This window comes from Bos grunniens, chromosome 12, assembly GCF_055505025.1.
Source record: "Bos grunniens cultivar Pamir isolate PY7600 chromosome 12, Bosgru_T2T1.0, whole genome shotgun sequence".
Lineage (NCBI taxonomy): Eukaryota > Metazoa > Chordata > Mammalia > Artiodactyla > Bovidae > Bos > Bos grunniens.
The window spans coordinates 58,438,948-58,463,725 of record NC_141176.1 but is presented as its reverse complement, the minus strand read 5'-3'; the positions used below and the strand labels follow the sequence as shown (position 1 = coordinate 58,463,725).

Below are 24,778 nucleotides of genomic sequence, written 5' to 3'. Positions count from 1 at the left end.
ATATTAAGTCATACAATAATTTTCTGTTATACTAAAATTGATTACCATACCTTTCAAATAAATAATAGATATTCATTGAGTTTCCTCACTGAGACTAGCACCATGAGAAGTTTACATGACTTCTGAAGTTATATTCTAATAACATTTTATATTCTAGAATCTTACTAGTAAATTAAATAGTATCTTACTATTAAATTCAACATGGAACAATGGATGTACTTAGTCACTTTAATTGTGTCTGACTCTTAGCCACCCTATGGACCATAGCCTACCAGGTTCCTCTGTCCACTGGACTCTCCAGGCAAGAATACTGGAGTGGGTGGCCATGCCCCCTTCCAGGGGATCTTCCTGGCCCAGGGGTCGAACCCATCTCTACTGCAGCTCCTGCATTGTTACTGCTGAGCCACTGGGGAAGCAGTCTAATTAATGATTATTAGTACGATTCCCACTGGCAATAATCAAATTTGCAATATTTGTAAGACATATTTCTAAAAGCAAATTCATATTACCAAGCACAGTTGGAAATGTGACTTTTGTCAGTTGTGTGGTTCAAAGAATGGTGTTCATTTGTCACACTAGAGAGTTAGCAATTCAAGATCATACACGCTTGATGGACACGAAGCCTAAAGCCATGTCACTTGCATGTTGATTTCTTGGCCTGAAACTTTTGATTTAACCTATGAATTAATAAAGTCTGACCACAGTTGATACAGATTTGAGATCAGTAATTAAAGTTTGAAAAAGACTGTGTTTAAAAATAAATTATAATAGAAAAATATTCCATTCTTTTTCACAGGCTGCTATGTTACAGGTAAAAATCCATTTTCTTAGATAGTAACAGTTTAAAATATATTTTAATAATAAAATGAATGTCTGCCTCTTTTGCAATTGTATGTTCATGATGTTTTATACTCATCATTTTAAAAAATGAGAAAATAAATCCTAACTTCAAGTAAAATAATATATTTTCTACAATATATATAGCATCTATTTAGGTTTATCTTTTGTCAAAAATGGTCATAGCTATGTTTCTATTCACAATAAAAATAAATACCTCACATTGTATTATTTAAAGTATTATATATTTTAAAATGTATTCATATAGAAACTAGAAGAATTACAAGTTTATAATTACAGTAATATTTATAAAATATCAAATACACAAGTGGAGTTCAAAACTCCTACTTCCACTATATTTCTGATTTAGAGACATACATGATCAATTATTTGGGAATATATAATCATAGGAAGATTAATAGATGATGTTATCTATAAAATTGTTACAATCAGTGCTTGTTTTTAATACATCCCATATTGAAACAGTTTCAACAGTGTTCACACCAGGCATAGGAAATTCCATTCTACCTACACACGTCACTGTAGCTTTGGTGTCACTTAATACTGTCTTTTTCCCTCTATTACTTTCAGTCTAAACCAGTTATATTATTTCCCTCAGTAGAACATATATTGATCAGTTGCTAAAGTCAATTGACAAGTCAGCTTAATAATATCAGTCTAACAACTAGTTTCTGGTCATAAAAAATAATACAAGTGGGTTTTTGTTGACACAGTGTTTTTCCAGAGACTAAGTTAGAACACATAAATGATCTAAACTGAAATACTTAAATGTGTAGACTGAAAAATATAAATAAAAAGCTTCAAGGTTAATTTCATTTCTTATTACATAAATATTGAGATTTAAGTAGGGTTTGTGACCACAATAATTCCCCTATTAGCCACTCCAGGAATATATTAAGAGTCAAGTCAAAAGCAGCCAATGTTATTTCTGAAAACCAGTATAACTTACAGGAGGATGTGTCATACATTTTTTTAAAGGAGAGTGTGCAACACAAACCAGAATAGATCTAAACCAACTTTGTCTTTTGTCCTTTGCCTTTCATATATCAAGAATGGAAAAATACTGCAGACTTTGTTGTGTTCTCAATACCATCCAGTGTGTTCATACACCAAGTACTGCTGTATTCAGAGGTAAAAGGAAAGCCCCATTTCTTAGACATTCCTTCAAGTTTTCCAAAACCATGATGTAGACACTTTTCTAAAGCCTGATTTTCTCATCTAGCAATACATTATGAAAATACTCCCAAGCATCCTTTTAATAATAATGACTAGTAATAAATCAGTCTGCTTAATGACTACATAATAGTCCAAGGAAAAGAAGTGGCATACTTTAACATAGCTTTCCCCATATTAATTATGTTTTTTGACTTTATGAAAAAAATTTCAATAAATTATCCTATATATGTATCCTGATTTAAAAAAACATGCTATGTATTACATCCTCTAGAATGAGATTGATGAGCTGTATTTTTAATTTTAATATATTTTTCACATTGCTTTCTAAAACAGCTACTAACTCTACACGGTTCACCCAGCAATGTATAATAACATTTTCCCCCTCACTCCTTCCAAAAATATATATTACATAGAGTATATTATGATATGTGACTTTTGTTAATGTCAAGTAATATGTCATGGTTGCTCTAATTCTTATCCCTATAGTCAATAAGTTAGGCTATGGTTCCAAGTTTGTGTTGACTATTTGCTTTTGATTTCCATTAAAAGTTCTCATAACGTATCTTGGCAAATTCTCTATTAGATTTAGCTCTTTCCTTCTTGTCACTATTTAAGTGCTCTTTATATATAAATACCCAAACTTTGTCATCTTTATTGCAATAAAGTTTCAGCATTTGTCTCTTGACTTCTTATGTATTCAAAAATTTTAAAATACACCTTTTATTATTTATCACCCTAATCAGGGCTTCCCAGGTGGCTCAGTGGTAAAGAATTCACATGCTAATGCAGGAGATGCAAGAGACTTAGGTTCGATCCCTGTGTCAGGAAGATCCTCTGGAAAAGGAAATGGCAACCCACTCCAGTAATTTTGCCTGAAAAGTCCCATGAACAGAGGATGGGCCACAGTGCATGGGGTCACAAAGAGCTGGATATGGCTGAGCATGCATGCTCCCATGGCGTGGCAATATTCTAATTGATCAGTGTGATGACTCACTCATTCTCCCATTCTTCTTATATATTTTGAAAATAATAGAGAATGAATCTCCTTTTCCAAGGTCATTTCATACCAAGGTATAAAACTTGTCACATACCCTGAAAGGTTGACTATTTGTTCACTCTAGGAATGTATCTAAAGATCAAACAGATGTTGATTCTAATTGAACATGTCATTAGATACCATTAGGCCATTATCTGCATCAGAGATAAGAAAAATAAGTTTTTAAATGTGCCTCTGATTACTGTTTTATCCCTCGGTGACAAAAATGTCTTATCCATCTGATATTACTCTGTCTTCAATCAAGGAAAAGGCTCTAGTGTCTCACATTGCACATGAAGTTATGGTTTCTTTAATCCACCTGCTTCTTCATTTTCTAAAGGTCAGTTGAATGATCTCAGAGATGATACAATTGTATTCAAAGAGTTCAATTAATACAAAAATGTTTAAAATGTTTAATTTTTCACAGTCTCTCTAAACATAAATTTGATAAAATCTATATAATCATCATTTATCACAGAAATGACCATGTTAATAGAGTTTGGCCAACTTTTTTCTGTATATGCATAATGAAATTCAAGCATAAATCACTACAATTATTATTTGGTTAAATATACCTAAAAGTAAAGAGTTGTGTTTAAATAAAGGAATACAGGCACAGTGTTAAAATATATGTTATCAACACATACCATCAAGACTATGATGCCATATATAAGACAGAATTATGCATGAAAAATTTACATACAGTGACCCAATATAAACAAAGTGTTAATAAATATATTAATCACAATAAATCTTGAAATTGTAAAATCCAGAAAAATAATAATTACATAATATAAAATATTATTACATAACTACTGGAAAAACCATAGCCTTGACTAGACGGACCTTTGTTGGCAAAAATAATGTCTCTGATTTTGAATATGCTATCAAGATTGGTCATAACTTTCCTTCCCAGGAGTAAGTCTTTTAATTTCATGGCTGCAATGACCATCTACAGTGATTTTAGAGCCCAAAAAATAAAGTCTGACACTGTTTCCACTGTTTCCCCATCTATTTCCCATGAAGTGATGGGATCAGACACCATGATCTTCATTTTCTGAATGTTGAGCTTTAAGCCAACTTTTTCACTCTCCTCTTTCACTTTCATCACGAGGCTTTTTAGTTCTTATTCACTCTGCCATAAAGGTGGTGTCATCTGCATATCTGAGGTTATGGATATTTCTCCCGGCAATCTAGATTCCAGCTTGTGCTTCTTCCAGCCCAGCGTTTCTCATTATGTACTCTGCATAGAAGTTAAATAAGCAGGGTGACAATATACAGCCTTGATGTACTCCTTTTCCTATTTGGAACCAGTCTGTTGTTCCATGTCCAGTTCTAACTGTTGCTCCCTGACCTGCATATATGTGTGTCAAGAGGGAGGTCAGGTGGTCTGGTATTCCCATCTCTTGAAGAATCTTCCACAGTTTATTCTCATCCACACATTCAAAGGCTTTGGCATAGTCAATAAAGCAGAAATAGATGTTTTTCCGGAACTGTCTTCCTTTTTCCATGAACTGAACTGAACTGAAAATAGGTGTAATTTAACATTTAATTCTCTGTTTTCACAAAACCAGTGCTTCTATTTTAAAAATACCATACAGTTGTATTTCAAAACCAGTGGAATATTTCTCTCAGATCAGAAACAAAGTAGAGGGCATCAGTGGCACTTTGGGAACAGTTCTGTCAAAAGGACAGTGGAAAGAAAAGTGAAAACAGCTAATGCCAATTCCAGTCAAGTTTAATCTTATGCAGTTCAGTTCAGTCGTGTCTGACTCTTTGCAACCCCATGAATCACAGCACACCAGGCCTCCCTGTCCATCACCTACTCCTGGAGTTCACCCAGACTCACGTCCATCGAGTCAGTGATGCCATCCAGCCATCTCATCCTCTGTCATCCCCTTCTCCTCGTGCCCCCAATCCCTCCCAGCATCAGAGTCTTTTCCAATGAGTCAACTCTTCGCATGAGGTGGCCAAAGTACTGGAGTTTCAGCTTTAGCATCATTCCCTCCAAAGAAATCCCAGGGCTGATCTCCTTCAGAATGGACAGGTTGGATCTCCTTGCAGTACAAGGGACTCTAAAGAAGCAGAATTTAATCAGATCAACATTATGTTCCCAAAGTTGTCACTCAGGTAAATTCTCTAATTTAAAACTGAATTGAGATACTCAAAAAGACTCCCGGTAATGACAATTAAATATTTATATTCATGTTTAGCTTTAATACACAGACTGCTTTTTCCATTAAATATGAAGATTTTATAGATATTTGTTGAAATCATTTTTAGTATCTAAAAGCATCTGAAAGGTGGTACATATACACATACTAGTATTTGGTTTAGAAACTATACATACTTAAATTGAATAAGTACCCATTATTGACATGGTACTGTGTGTGTTTCCATTTATCACAGTTAATCCATTTTAATAAATTCTATGTATCATTATATGAGCAGATGAGGAGGCCATGGTTCAGAGAGATTTGAGTAACCTTCCCAATGTCACACAGTTTGTAAGAGCCAGGATGAGAATTTAAATCCTCTGCCCACCTGCAACATTCTAGCTTTTTTCTTTTCTGAAAATCCACAAATTCTGAAAATAGAAAGCTACTATTCATTGGTGACAATATGTCTATGAGAAGATAAAAAGCTTCCATTTTTAATTTTTTCTAAATTTTGATATAAAATATATTAAGGTTTCATATAAGTTTTTGATTGTCTCTCTCCCAGATCTCAGACATAGATTAATTAGCACACTAACTTATATGCATTTCTCACATGTTGAGTCATTTCAATCTATATCACTTTTCCTATTTAGAAATCTCCTTCATGTGAAATAATTTAAAAAAATGTACCTATTTAAATGTGTTAATGGCTGATTCATTTGTACAAACAAAACACAAAAATGGTATTACACTTATAGGCTTTATTACATACATTTAGGTTTTATGATACTATTCTTTCGCTAATATTGGTCCAGGATATACATAGGTAAGGTATCCAAAGTATAAATCCTCTTATGCACCTACCAACTTTAAGATAAATTCTATTAGTAGAAAATATGTTTCATTTATGAAACCCTCAAGCCCTCTACGAGTGGCATTCACATATACCCACATCTTGAAATGATTGCAGGAATAAAAAACAGAGGACTTAAATACAGAGCACTAGAAATTTGTGTAAGAGCAAAACTAGGTGCTTCTACAGGATTAGGGGGATGATGTGAGTAAGAATACAAAATGACTTTTTGGAGAAGCTGATAAATTGGCTCTGATTGCTCATCACACTTTATCTGGAAGATTACAGAGCAACTATGTTATTTCTGAGATCCTCCTGGGAACACCCTTCATGGATTCTTTTTTCATATGCTATGACACAGTTTATTCCACTCTTTTGTTACATGAATCAATTTTCAAACTATTTCTAAATAGTAAAGATTACTAGTTAATAAAACTGAGAAATGCAATTCTTGTCATTTCTTAAAACTATGTTTTGTCTTCTTAAACCATAACTTAGGACAACTGACTATGAATGATTCCATTTTATAAAAGTTCATGTTTCAATGCCATAATTGGGGACACACTATTAAATAACATACTTTTAGAGAAGCGCTACTTAGAAGATGATAAAAAACAAAATTCTCAAGATGTAAAACTGAAGGAAATCTTGGCAACATCTCTTCTATTATTCATATAAAAAATGAAGAAATCAAGATGTGGGACCTCCTTAGAGTCTTACAGCCAGATTGAAGACTTTGGCATAGTACTGTACATATTATTTATTCTTATACAGCCTATATTCTAAAATGTAAATTTAACAGTACAAATTACAAACTTTATGTTATAAATAATGAAGAGTTTCACTATGACTGTATTTTGGGAAAAAATATTTTAGCCAAAATACTAAGATCACTTAAAAGAGGAACTGCTTTAAATTTTTGTCAGGAAGGTGGGTATGACTTTTTTTCATTGTTTCTGATGATAAAATAATGTAGTTCCTCAAGAAGGTAAATTTACAAAGCACTTTAACAATATTTATGACTGATGCACCAATTTAAGAAAGATAAGAAGTTTTGTGATTGTGAAACATTATTTGAGGTAAAGTTCTTTTATAATTAGAATTATAAGAGTCAAAGGTAGTCCATATTTGTGCCAATTGCTTCCTTTACATCTGTAGAGTCTTGAAGTTCAGTGTCTCCAGAAATTGTATGAGAATTACATTAGATGATACATGTCTACTGTGGTAGAAATTAAGTGCCTTTTCGGCTCCTCTAGAGAAATTACTAAAAAGACTAAGGAATCATAATATAGAATATTTCATTATACTTTTGAGGATTTATTCTCAGGCTTAGAATCATCTTGCATTTATTTGGATTTTTACGATATGAGAGGAAGACATCAAGAAGGAGATCTTATGGTATTGTTCACATATATCAACACATAAAACTAAGAGAATAAGTGAAAAAGTGAAAATGAAAGCAGAAGTTGATCAGTTGCGTCTGACTCTTTGTGACCCTATGGACTGTAGGCAATCAGGCTACTCTGTCCATGGAAAAAAAAATAAGTGAATCAAAACAAATACAAGCAGAAAATGTATTTGCAGACATCATAAATGGAATACAAATACTGATATTTTTGAGAAAGCTGAATAGGATAAAATCAATAAATTTTCCCACGGATCGTGGACTTCTTTTGAATAAGTACATCACTAATAGTTGACATAGCCATAATGATGCTATCAACAGAATGCACTTTCTGTGCAATGCCTCAATATTTGTTATATTGATTCAGGATATTAATAATCAATATTCATTACTGGGGAGGTGGGAAGATGGTGAGATGTATGAAGAGAGTAACATGGAAACTTACATTACCATATATAAAATATATAGCCAATGGGAATTTGCTGTATGACTCAGAGAACTCAAACAGGGGCTCTGTATCAACCTAGAGGGGTGGGATGAGGGAGAGAGATGGGAGGAAAGTTCAAGAGAGGGGACATATATATACCTCTGGCTGATTCATGTTGATGTATAACAGAAGACAACACAATTCTGTAAAGCAATTATGCTTCAATTTAAAAAAATAAAGAAATTTAAAAAAATCAATGTACATTTGTATCCTGTGAGTATCCTAGACTTAATATATAACCCCCTCAAATATATCAATATAATATTTTATCATCAGTGATGCAAGAAAAAAATCAAAATTTTAAGACTAAAATCACTCATGGGCTTATTTTTAAGGTAATATGATTTATTTAGAGACAACTCAACAACTTTCAGTGAAGTAGGGTTTTCCACTTCAGATTTAAATTCAAATTTAATGGACATTAAATGCACAGTTTAAGAGTAAATGAAACTGCTATACTTAAACATGAACCTGATGATTTTGAGAATATCCAAAACATCATTATAGTCTCCTTGGTAAAATTTCTGCAAAGTAGAATGCAAACACAATAGCTACTTAGTTAACTGAACCTAACTAGTGTGTCTTTGCTTCTCTGAAGAAAGGCTGTGAAGTGAATGAGGTTGCAGCGAGGGAAACACAGCAAATGAAGCCACGAAGTCCCAAGTCATAATCAGGTCATGGACTCATTTTGATATTTGGCAAAACTAATACAATTATGTAAAGTTTAAAAATAAAATAAAATTTAAAAAAAAATCAGGTCTCCAGCACCATTAAAGGAAGGAATTTCCTGGCTCATGTACTTCATAATTATGGTTTCTAGAGTGATAACATCCCTTTTGTAGAGACAGAAATGTCAGGATATTATAACTTGATAGAAGCAGTTGCCTGGAATTTAATATGGGTGAGGAATTGGTCCAAGCACTTCCGACGTCTGTAACAGCTCTGTAGGTAGGTACTGTAGTAATCACCACTGTACAGGTGAATATAGTGAGTCACTAAGCAATTAAGTGATCTGCCCAAGGTAACACAGATGTCAAAGTCAGGATTTGAATTCACTGTGACTAGTTCTAAGTCCAAGACCTTAAAACACTATGAATATCGTCTCTATTTAGATAGAAGGTAATGTCATTATTTAATCACTGTAACAGCAAATTAAAGTGCAGATCTCAAATTTTCTGGCTATCTCAAAGATAAACAAAACAATAATTCTTTGCATGGAATAAACATAAGAAGAATGGCTAATAAGAACACTGTAATGGCCATACCTCTCTCCTCCCACTCCCACCCTCTCTTCTTCTACTTGAACTGAGTCCTAACTAGAATAGTCAGAAACTTCATTCCTTCAATAGAGGATTTATGTATTTTAACCTTAAAATCTCCCATTTATTTTATAAAGCAGCTGTTACCTATTAAGGACAAAGAATACATTTCAATTATTTTTTTAAATGAAAAGAAAATCTGCTTGTGTCACCTAGTTACCTAGAAAGACTTGATACTTTCTTGCTTCTGAGTCACATTTCTATAGTTACTCTGGTAGTGTGTTTCCATAAATATTAAAAGAGCACTGCTCTATGGAAACACTTTTTTTTTTTTTGTCACTTCCCCAAGGTGGACAATTGTATAATGGTAATTTTGATATCCATGCCTTTATTCCACTAGGTTCACAACAAAGTTATGGTTGTACAGAGTTTTGCACAAGTATGGTGGTTTTCTCATCCTGCTATACTTCCTAGGGTTTGATATACCAAAACTAGGATACAGAAAAGGAATATTTCATAACCTGAGCAAGGGTGGAAGCAATCTCTGAAAGTGAAAGTGTTGGTCTCTCAGTCATGTCTGACTCTTTGTGACCCCATGACTGTAGCCCACCAGGCTCCTCTGTCCATGGAATTCTCCAAACAAGAAAACTGGTGTGGGTAGCCATGCTCTTATCCAAGGGATCTACCCGACCCGGGATCAAACCCAGGTCTCCAACACTGCAGGAAGATTTTGTACCATCTGAGCTATTAGGTAAGACCTCCAATTAGCCTGAGAACTAGGAAAAAAAATAACGTGTTCAATCCTGATACCTTAAAACTATAATGGAATTGAAGGACTTGAAGATGGAATCAAATGAATAATAAATCAGAGTTGATGATTTAGAAGAGACTCACTCAATAGAGAGGAAAAACAAAGTATTAAATCAGAACTGGAAGGGACCAAAAAAGAGACATTTGCTTTTCTGAAGAGCCCTTGGGAAAGAAGCACCCATGGTAATGGCATCCAACTGAGGGTGATGCACTGAAGAGGATAAACAGGCTGGCATAACTAGTACTTCTTTAAACCTCATTTTCTTATGGAACCTGCAAAATTTTCAAGATGCAGTAAAATCCTTCTTTGAAATCCTGAATTCAAAGACAACATGTGTCTAAATGTGTGTGTGTTTGTGCATCTTACATAGAGTAGGATCACTGGTGAAGAGTGTGCTACCCTTCCATTCCACTTGGTTTGTAGTATTGCTGGTACAAAGAAGCTGGGATTTTAGCCAATGGAGTATTAATGGCACAAATAATCATCTAATTCTTGGTATCTGAATATATTTCCAATAATGACTCATGATCTTTCAAGATAAAAGAGAATTGGCGATGTAGTAAAAATATTCTGTTCTAAAAATTAGTGGCTTTTATGAAGAAAAGCCTGAAACATATTGTAGAGTTCAGGAGTGGGATGTCAACTAAGGGTAGTAGGAATCACTTTGAGGGTATTGGTATATCTTTGAAGAAAACTGTTTACTTCTGTCTCACCCAACCTCTGCCACAATCCCATACAGTGACATGGATTTGGTTTTTCCCCATAATTGTCATAATCTGTTAAGGCTATAGGTGACCATATATCCCTCAGCATGGACATTATAGTTTGAAGAACATGACCCAGATATTCTTACTGTGTTTGTCAATTCTTACTACTGCCCAGGTTGTCTTTTCAAAATACTCAAGTCTTTGTATCATAGGGAGCTTTTACTTCCACTATGAACAAATTTTGATTCTATGTGATTCTGGAAAAAAAAAAGAACACATGTATATAAAAATATAGATCAGCATTTTCAAACATAATTTTTTAAAAAAGAGAAAACAGTAGTGAGCTTGGAAGGCATATAATGTCCTCTTATTAGTTCCCCATCCTTCCATCAATATCATCTGCCTTTTCTAATTTATAAACATATAAAAAAACAGGTAATTTACTCAGCCTGGCTCCATATTTAGTGATATATCTGAGACAGAGAATACAGCCAAAGTAACTAAAATAAGCAGACCTCTAAAAAATTTGACCCGTTAGAATAGCTTATGTATTCCCTCTAATTTATTTTTCTATTCATGGTGCTGGTAAGTCAAAAAAGAGGGTTTAAAAAATTCTTTTTATTTTATTTGGAAGAGGTCAGCCACCACTTTTGTATTCTTTTTCTAGATAATGGCATGATTCCTGTTACAGTCATGGATGAGGGCTATGCAGCCATAGCTAACTGGAGGGTAAGGAGCAGGAACACATCTGCTCATTCTTGGTAATTGACTAGTTCCTTTTTCTCTGACATTAGTGAGTTTGTCTTTGATAAACATTTATTCTCGATGCAGTGGGAAGCCCTGAAAATTCTTCTTTTTAGCAAGAAATAATTAAGGCCTGCAAGATATCTCTACCACACTGGACTTTGTTTTAAGAGCAAGTGACTAAGTAAACAAGAACTGCTTTAGGGGACAAAAAAAAAAAAGAAAACTACAAAACTTTTGGCAGACAGTGGTGGCTATTTTAGCTTCATTGAAACAAAGGCATTTATAGTAAGCAAAGGATCACATTTCAGTGTTACAATATGTTTCACAGAGAATACTAAATGTGTAGGAACAGAAATTCCTTCCCTTCAGTTACGTGGTCCTTATGGACTAAAGAAAGAGTTCTCCTTCTTTGGACTTCTTTGGGGCAATAGAAGACTCAGCTCAAAAAAGAGTTCCTCTGAAATGTACCTACAGAATCATGAAGATTTAATGGCACTATTAATACTGAACAATATTTAACAAAAACTCTCTTCTTTCTTCTTTTTTGCCCTTCTTTGACTTTGGCAGAAAATCAAATGAGTTGTTGAATACAAAGTCTTGTGCTGCCACCTACATAGTATAGTAACAGAGTCCAGTAAATTAAAATCTAAGAAAATATTCTCTTTGAAAAATGTTGTGGACATAGGTCATTGTTTCTCATTATGTTGCAGAAGGCACAGGCTTGGGAAAGGTGAATACCTTCACTTGGGTTTTCCAGAGTTTAAAAAAAAAACCTTATAACAGCACAACTAACTTCTTCAGAGAAGATTCCTTTAAATTGAGTTTACATGTGTAGGTTATTGAATACATTCACCTGACATGGGCTAGTAATTATACACTGATATTCAAGTTAACACTGGAAAAATATTGGCCATAAAATATTTGGGAATTGATTAATCAATCATCTAAAATCGGTATTTACCACAGACAGTAATAAAATAAGGATTCCCATTGTAATTCCTAGAGCAGTGACTAGAATTGAAATTATAAAAATAATATCAATAAAAGAGATATAGCTAAAAAACCAATAAAAGACATAGAAAGTGATCCTAAAATTACTCAGTTAATCCCAATGAAGGTAGGAAAGAAGGAATAAAAGAGATGAGCCATACAAAAGTAAATAGGAAGATAATACCCTAAAAATGAGCCATATTAAAATCGTATTAAATGTAATTGAGATAAAGTATTAATGACTAATGTTACCTTGATTAATTTTAATAAGACAAAGGTCCTAAACATATGTTCCCAACAAATGAAAGCAAATATAAAAGCAAAGATGACTTAAAAGTGAAATGATAAGAAAAGATGTACCATGCAAATGGTATCATAAGAAAGCTGTTAAACTTAAAGGTTTTTGAACAGCAAAGAAAGAAAGAAAGTGAAGTTGCTCAGTTGTGTCCGACTCGTTGTGACCCGATGGACTGTAGCCTACCAGGATCCTCTGTCCATGGGATTTTCCAGGCAAGAGTACTGGAGTTGATTGCCATTTCCTTCTCCAGGGGATCTTCCCGACCCAGGGATTGAACCCAGGTCTCTGCATTGTAGGCAGACACTTTACTGTCTGAGCCACCAGGGAAGTCCTTTGCACAGCAAAGGAAACAATAAACAAGATTAAAAGTCAACCTTCAGAATGGGAGAAAATAAATGCAAATGAAACAACTGACAAAGGATTAATCTCCAAAATGTACAAGCAGCACATGCAGCTCAATACTAGAAAACCAAACAACCCAATCAAAAGTGTGTGGAAGACCTAAGAGACATTTCTCCAGAGAAGACACACAGACAGCCAATAAATCCATGAAAAGATGCTCAGTATCACTCATTATTAGAGAAATGCGAATCAAAACCACAATGAGGTATCACCTTTCACCAGTCAGAATGGCCATCGTTAAAAAAATCTACAAACAATAAATGCTGGAGGTGGTGTGGAAGAAGGGAACCCTCTTGCACTGTTAGTGGGAATGCAAATTGATACACCACTATGGAGAACAGTCTGGAGATTCCCTAAAAAAACAAGGACTAGAACTAACATATGACCCAAGAATCCCACTACTGGGCATATACAATGAGAAAACCATAATTAAAAGAGATTTATATACCCTAAGGTTTGTTGCAGCACTTTTTACAATAGCTAAGACATGGAAGCAATCTAGATGTCCATTGACAGGTGAAAGGATACAGAAATAGTGGTAAATATACACAATAGAATATTACTCAGCTATAAAAAAGAACACATTTGAGTCAGTCCTAATGAGGTGAATGAACCTAGAGCCTATTACACAGAGTGAAGTCAGAAAGAGAAAGATAAATATTGTATACTAATGCATGCATTTGGAATCTAGAAAGATGGTACTGATTAACCTATTTGCAGGGCAGCAATGGGGATGCAGACATAGGGAACAGACTTTGGACACAGGGGATGGAGAAGGTGGGGCAAATGGAGAGAATAGTATGGAAACATACATATTATCAAATGCAAAATAGAGAGCAAGTGAGAATTTGCTGTGTGACACAGGGAGCTCAACCCAGGACTCTGTGACAACCTAGAGGGGTTGGACAGGGAAGGGGAGTGGAGGGAGCTTCAGAAAGGAAGGGACACATGTATACCTGTGGCTGTTTCTTGCTGCTGTATGCAGAACTCAACACAATATTGCAAAGCATTATCCTCCAATTAAAAAACACAAAAAAAAGAAAGCTGGGAAGTTATATTAATATTAAAAAGCATAATTAAATGTAACATAACTTATGATATAAAGTAGAATGTACATCATAACAAAAAGATTAACTCATCAATAAGATAAAACAATCCTTAGAATATATGCATCTAACAACAGAACTTCAAACATACTTAAAGCTAACTTTGAGACCTAAAAGTATAAAAACACAAATCTAGAATTATAATTGGTAACTTGAACAGTCTTAGTAAATTGACAAAGCACACAGATTCACACACATACACAAATGTGCTTGTGTGTGTGTGTATAAGGTACATACATATGTGTGTGTATAAAGTTAAGAATAAAACAGATTTGAACAACATCCTTAAATAATGTGACCTAATTTACACTATAACACTATTCCTACTGCAAATACACATTTTTTAAGTATACTTTGAACATAAAATAATACATTGGCCACATCATAAAACAGATATCAATACATTATAAACTATTGAAATCAGTCATAGTCCAGTCTGTGACTATTCCAAGTCTTTTCTGAATTAGAAAACTGTATCTGAGACTATCTAAAAATAGCTAGGCTTGAAGGTGACTTGTATCCAATATATCCAATAATTTTACCCTCATTCTCCCTGTTTGTATATATGCCTGTAAACAGGGAAGCAATAGATAGATAGGCTCACTTTTGCTCTCAGGTCTAATACACATGTTCAAAGGAAATCACCAAAGCACCTGCTGTCAAATGGGACACAGTTGATTTTCTAAGTGCAAATAAATTTTATTTTTCATCTAGTGATTAACCTGTATGTACACATCCTCTAAGATAGAACACTTGTAATTGTGGCACAGGTGGAGTGGGATTTAGGTATGAAAATCATTCAGAATTAACTGCAAGATCTTTGCTATCAAATCAAATATTAAAAAGATTTGTAGAATAAACCTACATTGTGTTGGTTATAAAAAAGAAAATTAAAGGATGATGCTGTTAATTCTTATAATATAAATATCATCCCTACAATTTAATTTTCCTGTTTTCCAGGTCCATAAACAAATTCTAAATAGTTCTGTGGCAATTTTAGAAATTATATAATTAGATCATTATAATTTCTTCATCAGGCTATGATTTCATTATTCAATGAAATTCCCCAAGTGTTATGATAATGAAAATCTCTAAGTACTTCTAAACTTAAGGAAAATATTTTGCTTTAATACCATAAAAACATTCATTGTGTTTTTTATACTGACTAGCAGAAAAAATATAGCACATTATATTGGAAATCTACAAAATTTCTGGACATACTAATTTAGTTGTTAACAGATTTCAAAACTTAGACTACATTTTAAAGAGCATAAAGACAACATCAATGATTTAAGGAACATTAAAAATTCAACAAGCAAAAAAAAAAAAGAAAAAAAAAAACAACTGGTGACTCAGTTAGTAAAGAATCCACCTACAATGCAGGAGACCCCAGTTTGATTTTGATTCCTGGGTTGGGAAGATCCCCTGGAGGAGGGCATGGCAACCCACTTCACTATTCTTGCATGGAGAATCTCCATGGACAGAGGAGCCTGGAAGGTACAGTCCATGGGATTGGAAATAGTCGGACATGGCTAGTGACTGAGCACACAGAACATTATATTTACCTTGATTGTAATGTTCTTTATTTTGCCTCAGCATTTAATGTGAAAGTTATATTACAATCTATTCTAAGATAAAAATAAAATACTTTATACTTAAGAGATGTAACATTTATTTTCACTATTCTTCATTATATGGGTTGTTATAGAATGGTGTGTGTTTTGGGTTTAGCTTATAAGCTAGATGAAGATACATGGTATGATAAAAAGGTGTAGTAATTGAAATCTTTCATGAAATCATTATTTTTGGAAGATTTCATAATAACATTCTTATGAAATCCAAATGAAAGGAGGAAAACTGTGGGTTGTTCACACATTTTTGAATCTTCTTTTTTGTGTTGAAATTAGCTATGATCATCCTTAGGTGGTTATGGTGAAATAGTCACATCAGTACATTCAGCCATTGGGTTTTCCAGAAAACACATTTGCCATTTCACCATTATAGTTTAGGAAAGGCCCAGTTAATCCTGCAGTTTCTATAATGGTGGTCTCCAATTCAACCTTAGCTTGAATTAAATGAATGTTTCCTCTAAATTCACAAGGAATGTTGTGCTTACGATTATAGAGATACAGAAAATTACTTCCATGGACCAGAATAGCAGTGCCCAAGAATGCCAGTATAATTGGGCATTCCCAACTGGATGACATTCAATCACAGGCAATAAATCACAAAATAGACATAAACCCAAAGCTAATGGGAACCAGAACTCTGTATCTAGTTTGACTGAATTTGCTTTTTTCAACTTTAAATTTGTTTTATTCTATTTGGATATGTTCTCATATACCACTCAATGACTCGATAAAATTAAGCATTTAAAAAACATAGTGAAAGTGAAAGTGAAGTCGCTCAGTTGTGTCCGACTCTTTGTGACCCCGTGGACTGTAGCCTACCAGGCTATTCCATCCATGGGATTTTCCAGGTGAGAGTGCTGGAGTGGATTGCCATTTCCTTCCCCAGGGGATATTCCCGACCCAGGAATCGAACCCAGGTCACCCGCAGTGTGGGCAGACGCTTATATTTGGTTACCAAAAAAGAGAGGGAAGAGGAAGGGACACATTAGGGATATGGTATTATAAGCAACAATGATACATAACACAGGGACTAGCTAACAGTCATTGGCTTATAATAACTTTTAATGAAGTATAATCTATAAAAATGTTGATTTACCATTCAGCAAACCAGAAACTAATATAATATTTTATATGAACTGCACTTAAATAAAAAAACACATATATCTGTTGTTAAAGCACGTATTTGCTTTTCACATATTTTGTTTCAAGAGATAACTTTCAGATTAAAGACAGGTACAATTCAGGAATAGAATATGATATAAAAATCCCTGTTGCTAAAAGTAAACTACTTGTAAAAGAGTAATATAAGCAGCAGGGAGCGTAATGGGGTACTATGTTTACCTAGTAGAAATATAAAGATTTAAAGGAACACTTTTTGGAAAATCTGTTGCAGATTAATAATCAGAAACAGACAGGCTGTGGGTAGAAGGGAAGGGAGAGCGATGAGAGAGAGAGGGAGGGAGAGAGAGAGAATATGAGACAATGAGTGAGACTGTGAAGGGAGAAAATAGGCAGAAGCATGGAGTAGTTCAAACTGTTTTAACTATACAATTGTGGGTTTTGTCAAGATTCCAGTTTATTTGATATAATTAAACTACCTGATAGAATTAGAGACTGGTCTAATACTCCTATGGGCTTCCCAGGCCACTCAGTGGAAACGAATCTGCCTGCTTGCAGGAGATTCAGGAGATGCGAATCTGCCTGCTTGCAGGAGATTCAAGAGACGCAGGTTTGATCCCTGCGTTGGGAAGATCCCTGGAGGAGGGCATGACAACCCATTTGAGTATTCTTCCCTGAGGAGTCTGGCAGGCCAGTCCATAGGGTCACAAAGTTAGACATGACTGAACAACTGAGCAGGCATGCTCTAAGGCTCCTATATTTCACTCCTCATTGTCTTGGTAATAGAAAACCCATTTGGTGATAATGAAACTATAATGAGAAAAAAAATCATGAAAATAAAAATGCAATGTGAACAATTTCTAGATATGACCTAGTTAGTTGCACTTTTGGAGATGGAATGAAGAAAAGTTTGGGTGAGGTTTTCCACATAAAAACATGCCATTTTATAGAAGAAGAATATAACTTATGAGTTAAGTGGAACCTATAAGCCAAGGGAGATCTTTTGAGTCTTGTTTTCTTATTTCTCCTGCATGGGAGGGCTTTAGTCATTGTAATGTTTAGTAATCCATCATATATTTGTGTGACCAGATTTTCTCATTTAGGCTTCTCACATATCACTCCTCATAAGTGAAAGCTCTGGTATTAGAAACGCAAAATTGGGAAAGCACAGATACTCCAGAGGGTTCAGAGTAAACTAGGTAGCCTTTGAGTAAAAGTTCTAATATCTACTTTGAAGGACTGGGCCTTCTCATAGAGGAGGATTAGACAGGAGTTAACAATGCATCTGCCTGCAATGTGGGAGACCTGGGTTCAATTCCTGAGTCAGAAAGATCGCCTGGAAAAGGAAATGGCAACCCAGTCCAGTATTCTCACCTGGAGAATCCCATGGACAGAGGAGCCTGGAGGGTTACAGTTCATGGGATCACAAGAGTCAGACATGACTTAGTGCTATCGTATCTTCTTGACGGTGCATAAAGAGCAATGGTCCAGGGTCTATGGACTTAGAAAACCATCCTATGCTGATGGGGATAAAGAGGGACTCTGTCACAGCCCAACATGCATACTTGGGTCTGTTTTCATTAGAGACTTTAGACCTAGATCCATGTAATCTTAGTTCACTGAAAGGATGGTTTAAAAATAGGAGAGACATTTTTTTTTTTTTCCCTCAAGGAAATACAGAGAAGAGGTACCCAGTTAGTGGAGGACAAAAGCTTTGCATCAGTGGAGAAAAACAACTCTTAAAGTATGGGTATTATGGAAAAACAAACACACACACACAAGTTTCTTTATCTGAGACAACCATCATGAAGTCCAGGAAGATTAAAACAGAAAATATATCAGTAGGACAGGGGTGACATCTGTAAGATATGGCTATGACATATCCAGGGGTTGAGAGATAGGATAAAGCCACTTTTTAAAACTGTCATACTGTAACATCTAGAATATGTGCATAAAACTAGGAGGCTCTTAACAAGTACTTGTATTTGAAATGACGGGGAAACCCCCCAAAAAACCTTAAAGACCTTCCTATTCCTCTATAAATGTATAGTCTACTAAATTATGTATTGGATCTCTTTATTGGTTGTGCATTTAATTTGAATATTTTCTTCATTACAACACAATCACAAATCACCCGAACTGACCACTTTCTGCTGATTTTATTCTTTAACTTTTTTTTTTTTTTTTTTACTATTAACGCATGGACAGAGAAGCAGAGTAGGCTACAGTCCATGGGGTCACTGAGAGTTGGACACGGCTGAGCAACTTCACTTCACTTCACCTCAAGCTCTATGCCTTTTTCCTCCTTCTAAACCGTCGTCTCACTGACAGCTTCCTGTTAATATTTGTCTCAAAGGTATAATAAGAATAACAAGAAACTATATTACAAGAGACTTATAAATTTTGATGTTTCATATCTTCAAAAGAACTTTTTTATTTAGGTATGACTTAAACCTTATAAAGTATACATATGGAAAATATACAGTTCAAATAACGGTTACAATATTAAAATGCACATGTACCTACTTCTACTTAGACTTTATGTGTTGATGTGTCCATTTTCATTACCTTCCTTCAATACTACTATTTTATTTTGAATATTTTATAAATGTAGTAATCTCACTAAGTTCTCTTTTGTGTCTGACTTTTATTCAGACAAAATTATTTTGCAACATTCATCTATGATATTCTTTTATATTTCAGAATCATTTTAATTGTAGGAATAAGCCTTAGTTACTGTTTTAATCCTTTCTACTTCTGATAGTGTTAAAGTTAAATACAAAATGGAGGTCAGATCTGAGAATTTCCTGACAAACCATTTTAGTCACATAAAAAAACTGGTAAGTCGCTTTAGTCTTGTCCGACTCTGTGCGACCCCATAGATGGCAGCCAACCAGACCCCGTCGTCCCTGGGATTCTCCAGGCAAGAACACTGGAGTGGATTGCCATTTCCTGCTCCAATGCATGAAAGTGAAAAGTGAAAGTGAAGTCGCTCAGTCGTGTTGGACTCTTAGCGATCCCATGGACTGCAGCCTACCAGGCTCCTCCATCCGTGGGATTTTCCAGGCAAGAGTACTGGAGTGGGTTGCCATTGCCTTCTCTAAGCCAAACTAAGCCTAGGTTATTTCTTAAATGTAAGCAAAATCAAACTTAGCTTTTTCTAATGTATATGTCTCCGATTAATTATGAAAGAAACATCATCTTCTTAAAAGTGGTATAATGTAATTACTTTAACCAATCCCCTTATCTGAAAACCTCCACTGTGATAACCAATCATTGTAAAGATGAAACAACTTTCTCATTTTAATTTTATAAGCTATGCTGCTGTAAGGCCATGTCTTTGAGCTTCATATCAGATTTGGGTGTGAAAGCTCCTAGTTCACAAAATGTTCTTAAATGCACAATAAATTCTCACTAAATACCATTTTATTGATCCAGTGGTTTTAATTTTGCTATTTAGGGATTTGAATGTTTCCACTTTGAAACTTTACAAATATTGCTTTGAACATTCTTGAACATGTCTTTAGGTGAAGGTGAGATTAGGTGAAGTCGCTCAGTCGTGTCCGACTCTTTGCGACCCCACGGACTGTAGCCTACCAGGCTCCTCCATCCATGGGATTTTCCAGGCAAAAGTACTGGAGTGGGTTGCCATTTCCTTCTCCAGAGGATCTCCCCAACCCAGGAATCGAACCCAGGTCTCCCGCATTGTAGGCAGACGCTTTACTGTCTGAGCCACCAGGGAAGTCAGGTCTTTAGTCATGTCTTTAGAACATGTCTTTAGGTACACATATTTATGTACTTCTCTTAGTGCATTTTTTGTTTTTCAGCCATAGGTTAAACAGATGTTGGTTTTCAATAGTTATTGTCAAAAGGGTTTCTAAAGAGCTCATAAAATTTAAACTCCTAGTACCATTACTACTGATCTATCTAATTAACATTATCCAACACACATTACTCTGAGTTCTATTTTGTCTAAACTTTAGCCATTCTAGTGTTAGTTTTTTATAACAAATTTTGAAGTTTGGGGAGAAAATGATTTCTGAGAAAAAAAGGAGTCCCTGCATTCTAGAATGGAAATTGAGGTTTGTCTTCAAGGCAAATTTTTCTTGTTGTTGGGGGCAGGCAATACGTAGGGGTGCTGGTCATTATATGCAGTTCTTGTGGAAGTCCTAAATGTGGAAAAATTTTAAATAATTCAGTGCTTCAGAATGAGTTGTTTAATAAATGCTCCATTCTGAAATGTATTTTTAAAAATAAAATGACAGCAATGTACCCTGCAAAACAGAACTTGTAAACTTGCAAAAAATCTGTGTTTACTAGGGACATTTTTACTTATTTCCTTAGTAGTTATTCTAGGACCTACACATACTTATTAATTTATCAAAATCTACTTCAGGTTTATGTTGACATATTTCCATTCCATAGAAATACTATGACAATTTTTAGTTCAAGAAGGTAATACTAAAAAATCCAAACTAAAATAGTTCTTTGTATTTATGTTTATATTTTACACCATAAAGGATGTCTAAAAGCATCGAACTGATGACTCTAAAAGACCGTGAATTTTATCTACAGATAATAAGTAGTTATTCAAAATCTGAGTAACAATTCTAAAGGATAGTTTATTTCTAACAATGATGATATTGTCTAAGCAGCAAGAGGAAGAGCAGATAATGGGAAAATCAGTGCATATTAAAGTTAAGTGTTCACATTAGCAATACAGAAAAGATAACTGTCACATAAAAGAACAAAAATTGAGGAGAAATTCAAATACAAGAGTTTCTTCAAATTAGAGGGAACGTTTGGGGTTGCACTCTGCCTGTCAACAGTTTTATCTTAACACCTATTTCGTGGTAACCATATGAAAGTTTCAGATTCCTGCAATTTTATACAAAACTCTTTTACTGTCTGCATAGTTATTTTTTTTTAAAGAACATACATTATTTACTTATTATGTTGTGGCTAACAAAAATTTTAAAAAGAATCACCTCAGTTGTTTGTATAATTGCCAAGCTTTCAGCAATTGACTTAATTTGGGAGAAAACACATTGGCTCTTTGACACAAATGCTGATTAGTTTTAAAGGAGATTTTTGTTTATCTCTTGCTTAAGTGTCTCCCACATAAATCTCTATAAACATTCTTTTTTCAGGAAATAAAACAGCAAAAGTAAATTAGTTATTGTATTAAAATTTTTCATTCTTATTAATAAAATAAAGATATCCATTACAAATACTGTAATTCGTTGAAGGGAGGAAACATAACAGAAAAAAAATGTTGCGGGGGGTGGTGAGTCCATTGGGGTTATCTGACTACAGTGATACCTACCGGAATTATGCTACATATTTAATTCAGTTAGGTATCACTATAGTCAGATAACCTCAATGGACTCACCACCCCCCACCAACATTTTTTTTTCTATTATGTTTCCTCCCTTCAACGAATTATAGTCTCTTAATATTTAGCTCAACTGTTGAAGTTAGCCTGTCTATGTGTCATTTGTTTTCTGTTTTATCCACTTTAATTTTTCTTCTTCTTTTTCTCCTTTCCTATCTTTTAAAAATGCTTTGAATTTCTCACAACTCAATTTTAATATATCTATTACAGTTAGAATTGGACATGGAATAACAGACTGGTTCCAAATAGGAAAAGGAGTACGTCAAGGCTGTATATTGTCACCCTGCTTATTTGACTTTTATGCAGAGTACATCATGAGAAATGCTGGACTGCAGCAGATGAATGGATAGGAAAGCTGTGGTACATATACACAATGGAATATTACTCAGTCATTAAAAAGAATACATTTGAATCAGTTCTAATGAGGTGGATGAAACTGGAGCCTATTATACAGAGTGAAGTAAGCCAGAAGGAAAAACACCAATACAATATACTAATGCATATATATGGAATTTAGAAAGATGGTAACAATAACCCTGTGTACGAGACAGCAAAAGAGACACTGATGTATAGAACAGTCTTATGGACTCTGTGGGAGAGGGTGGGAAGATTTGGGAGAATGGCATTGAAACATGTAAAATACCATGTATGAAACAAGATGCCAGTCCAGGTTCGATGCACGATACTGGATGCTTGGGGCTAGAGCACTGGGACAACCCAGAGGGATGGTATGGGGAGGGAGGAGGGAGGTGGGTTCAGGATGGGGAACACATGTATACCTGTGGTGGATTCATTTTGATATTTGGCAAAACTAATACAATTATGTAAAGTTTAAAAATAAAATAAAATTAAAAAAACAAACAAACAAACAAACAAAAAATTGCTGGGAGAAATATCAATAACCTCAGAATGCAGATGACACCACCCTTATGGCAGGAAGTGAAGAAGAACTAAAGAGCCTCTTGATGAAAGTGAAAGAGGACAGTGAAAAAGTTGGCTTAAAGCTCAACATTCAGAAAACTAAGATCATGGGATCTGGTCCCATCACTTCATGGCAAATAGATGGTGAAACATTGGAAACAGTGGCTGATTTTATTTTAGGGAGCTCCAAAATTACTGCAGATAGTGATTGCAGCCATGAAATTCAAAGATGCTTACTCCTTGGAAGAAAAGTTATGACCAACCTAGACATACCATATTCAAAAGCATATTCAAAAGCAGAGACATTAGTTTGTCAACAAAGGTCTGTTTAGTCAAAGCTATGGTTTTTCCAGTGGTCATGTATGGATGTGAGAGTTGGACTACAAAGAAAGCTGAATACCGAAGAATTGATGCTTTTGAACTGTGGTGTTGGAGAAGACTCTTGAGAGTCCCTTGGACTGCAAGGAGATCCAACCAGTCCATTCTAAAGGAGATCAGTCCTGGGTGTTAATTGGAAGGACTGATGTTGAAGCTGAAACTTCAATACTTTGGCCACCTGATGCAAAGAGCTGACTCATTTGAAAAGATTCTGATGCTGGGAAAGATTGAGGGCAGGAGGAGAAGAGGACGACAGAGGATGTATGGTTGGATGGCATCACTCACTCAATGGACATGGGTTTGGGTGGACTCCAGGAGTTGGTGATGGACAGGGATGCCTGTCATGCTGTGGTTCATAGGGTTGCAAAGAGTCAGACACAACTGAGCAACTGAACTGGACTGTATTTAGCTATATATCCTTACATATTTTTGTGGTGTTCTAGATATCATGATATGCATCTCTACATTTTCATGATCTACTGAGATGTAATCTTGTAGCATTTCACACAAAATACAGAAAAATTTCAAACATATACATCTATTTCCACCTACTCTCATGTTCCTTTTATGGTATAGATATCATGCTTATTAAATCTACAAATGTTATTAACCCACAGGACAGTGTTCTAATTTTAGGTTTTAGTGGCTATGTAGATTTTAATAAAATAAGAGAAAATCTTGTCTTGCATGTGTACCTGGCTACTTACCTTTGTAATAAGATAAATACCTTTACTAGTTATCTTTCTTTATTGATTTAAAAAGTAGAATTCTGAGATGAATTTCTTTTTCTTTCTTCACTTTTCTGCATTGTCTTCTAGATTGCATGGTTTTAAATTAGTAGTTGCAGTCATTGGACGATTATTCCTCTGAGATAATATATATTTTTTTCTCCTTGCTTTTTAAGATTTTCTCTTTATTGCATTTTCAAGAGACGTCTATGACATGCCTAACTTTAATTCTCATTAAGTTTGTCCTCTCTAGGGGTTAATTAGCTTCTGAAATCTATACAATTATATATTTTACCAAGTTTGGGACAATTA

General features: G+C 34.6%; 1 long non-coding RNA gene across 3 annotated transcripts in view; it reads right to left on the bottom strand.

The window, feature by feature from the left end:
* Positions 1-2,962: 2,962 nt before the first annotated feature.
* The window catches only part of LOC147361807 (uncharacterized), a 32,646-nt gene continuing 10,830 nt past the window's right edge, over positions 2,963-24,778 (bottom strand). Inside the window, exons 2-4 of one of the 3 annotated variants that reach the window (XR_015137643.1) lie at positions 14,145-14,175; positions 12,970-13,117; positions 2,963-5,145 (exon numbers count right to left, since the gene is read on the bottom strand). This is a non-coding gene — a long non-coding RNA (uncharacterized LOC147361807). Of the gene's footprint in view, positions 5,146-12,969; positions 13,118-14,144; positions 14,203-24,778 lie in introns of all 3 variants that reach the window. The other 2 variants (XR_015137642.1, XR_015137641.1) reach the window with 2 other exon arrangements.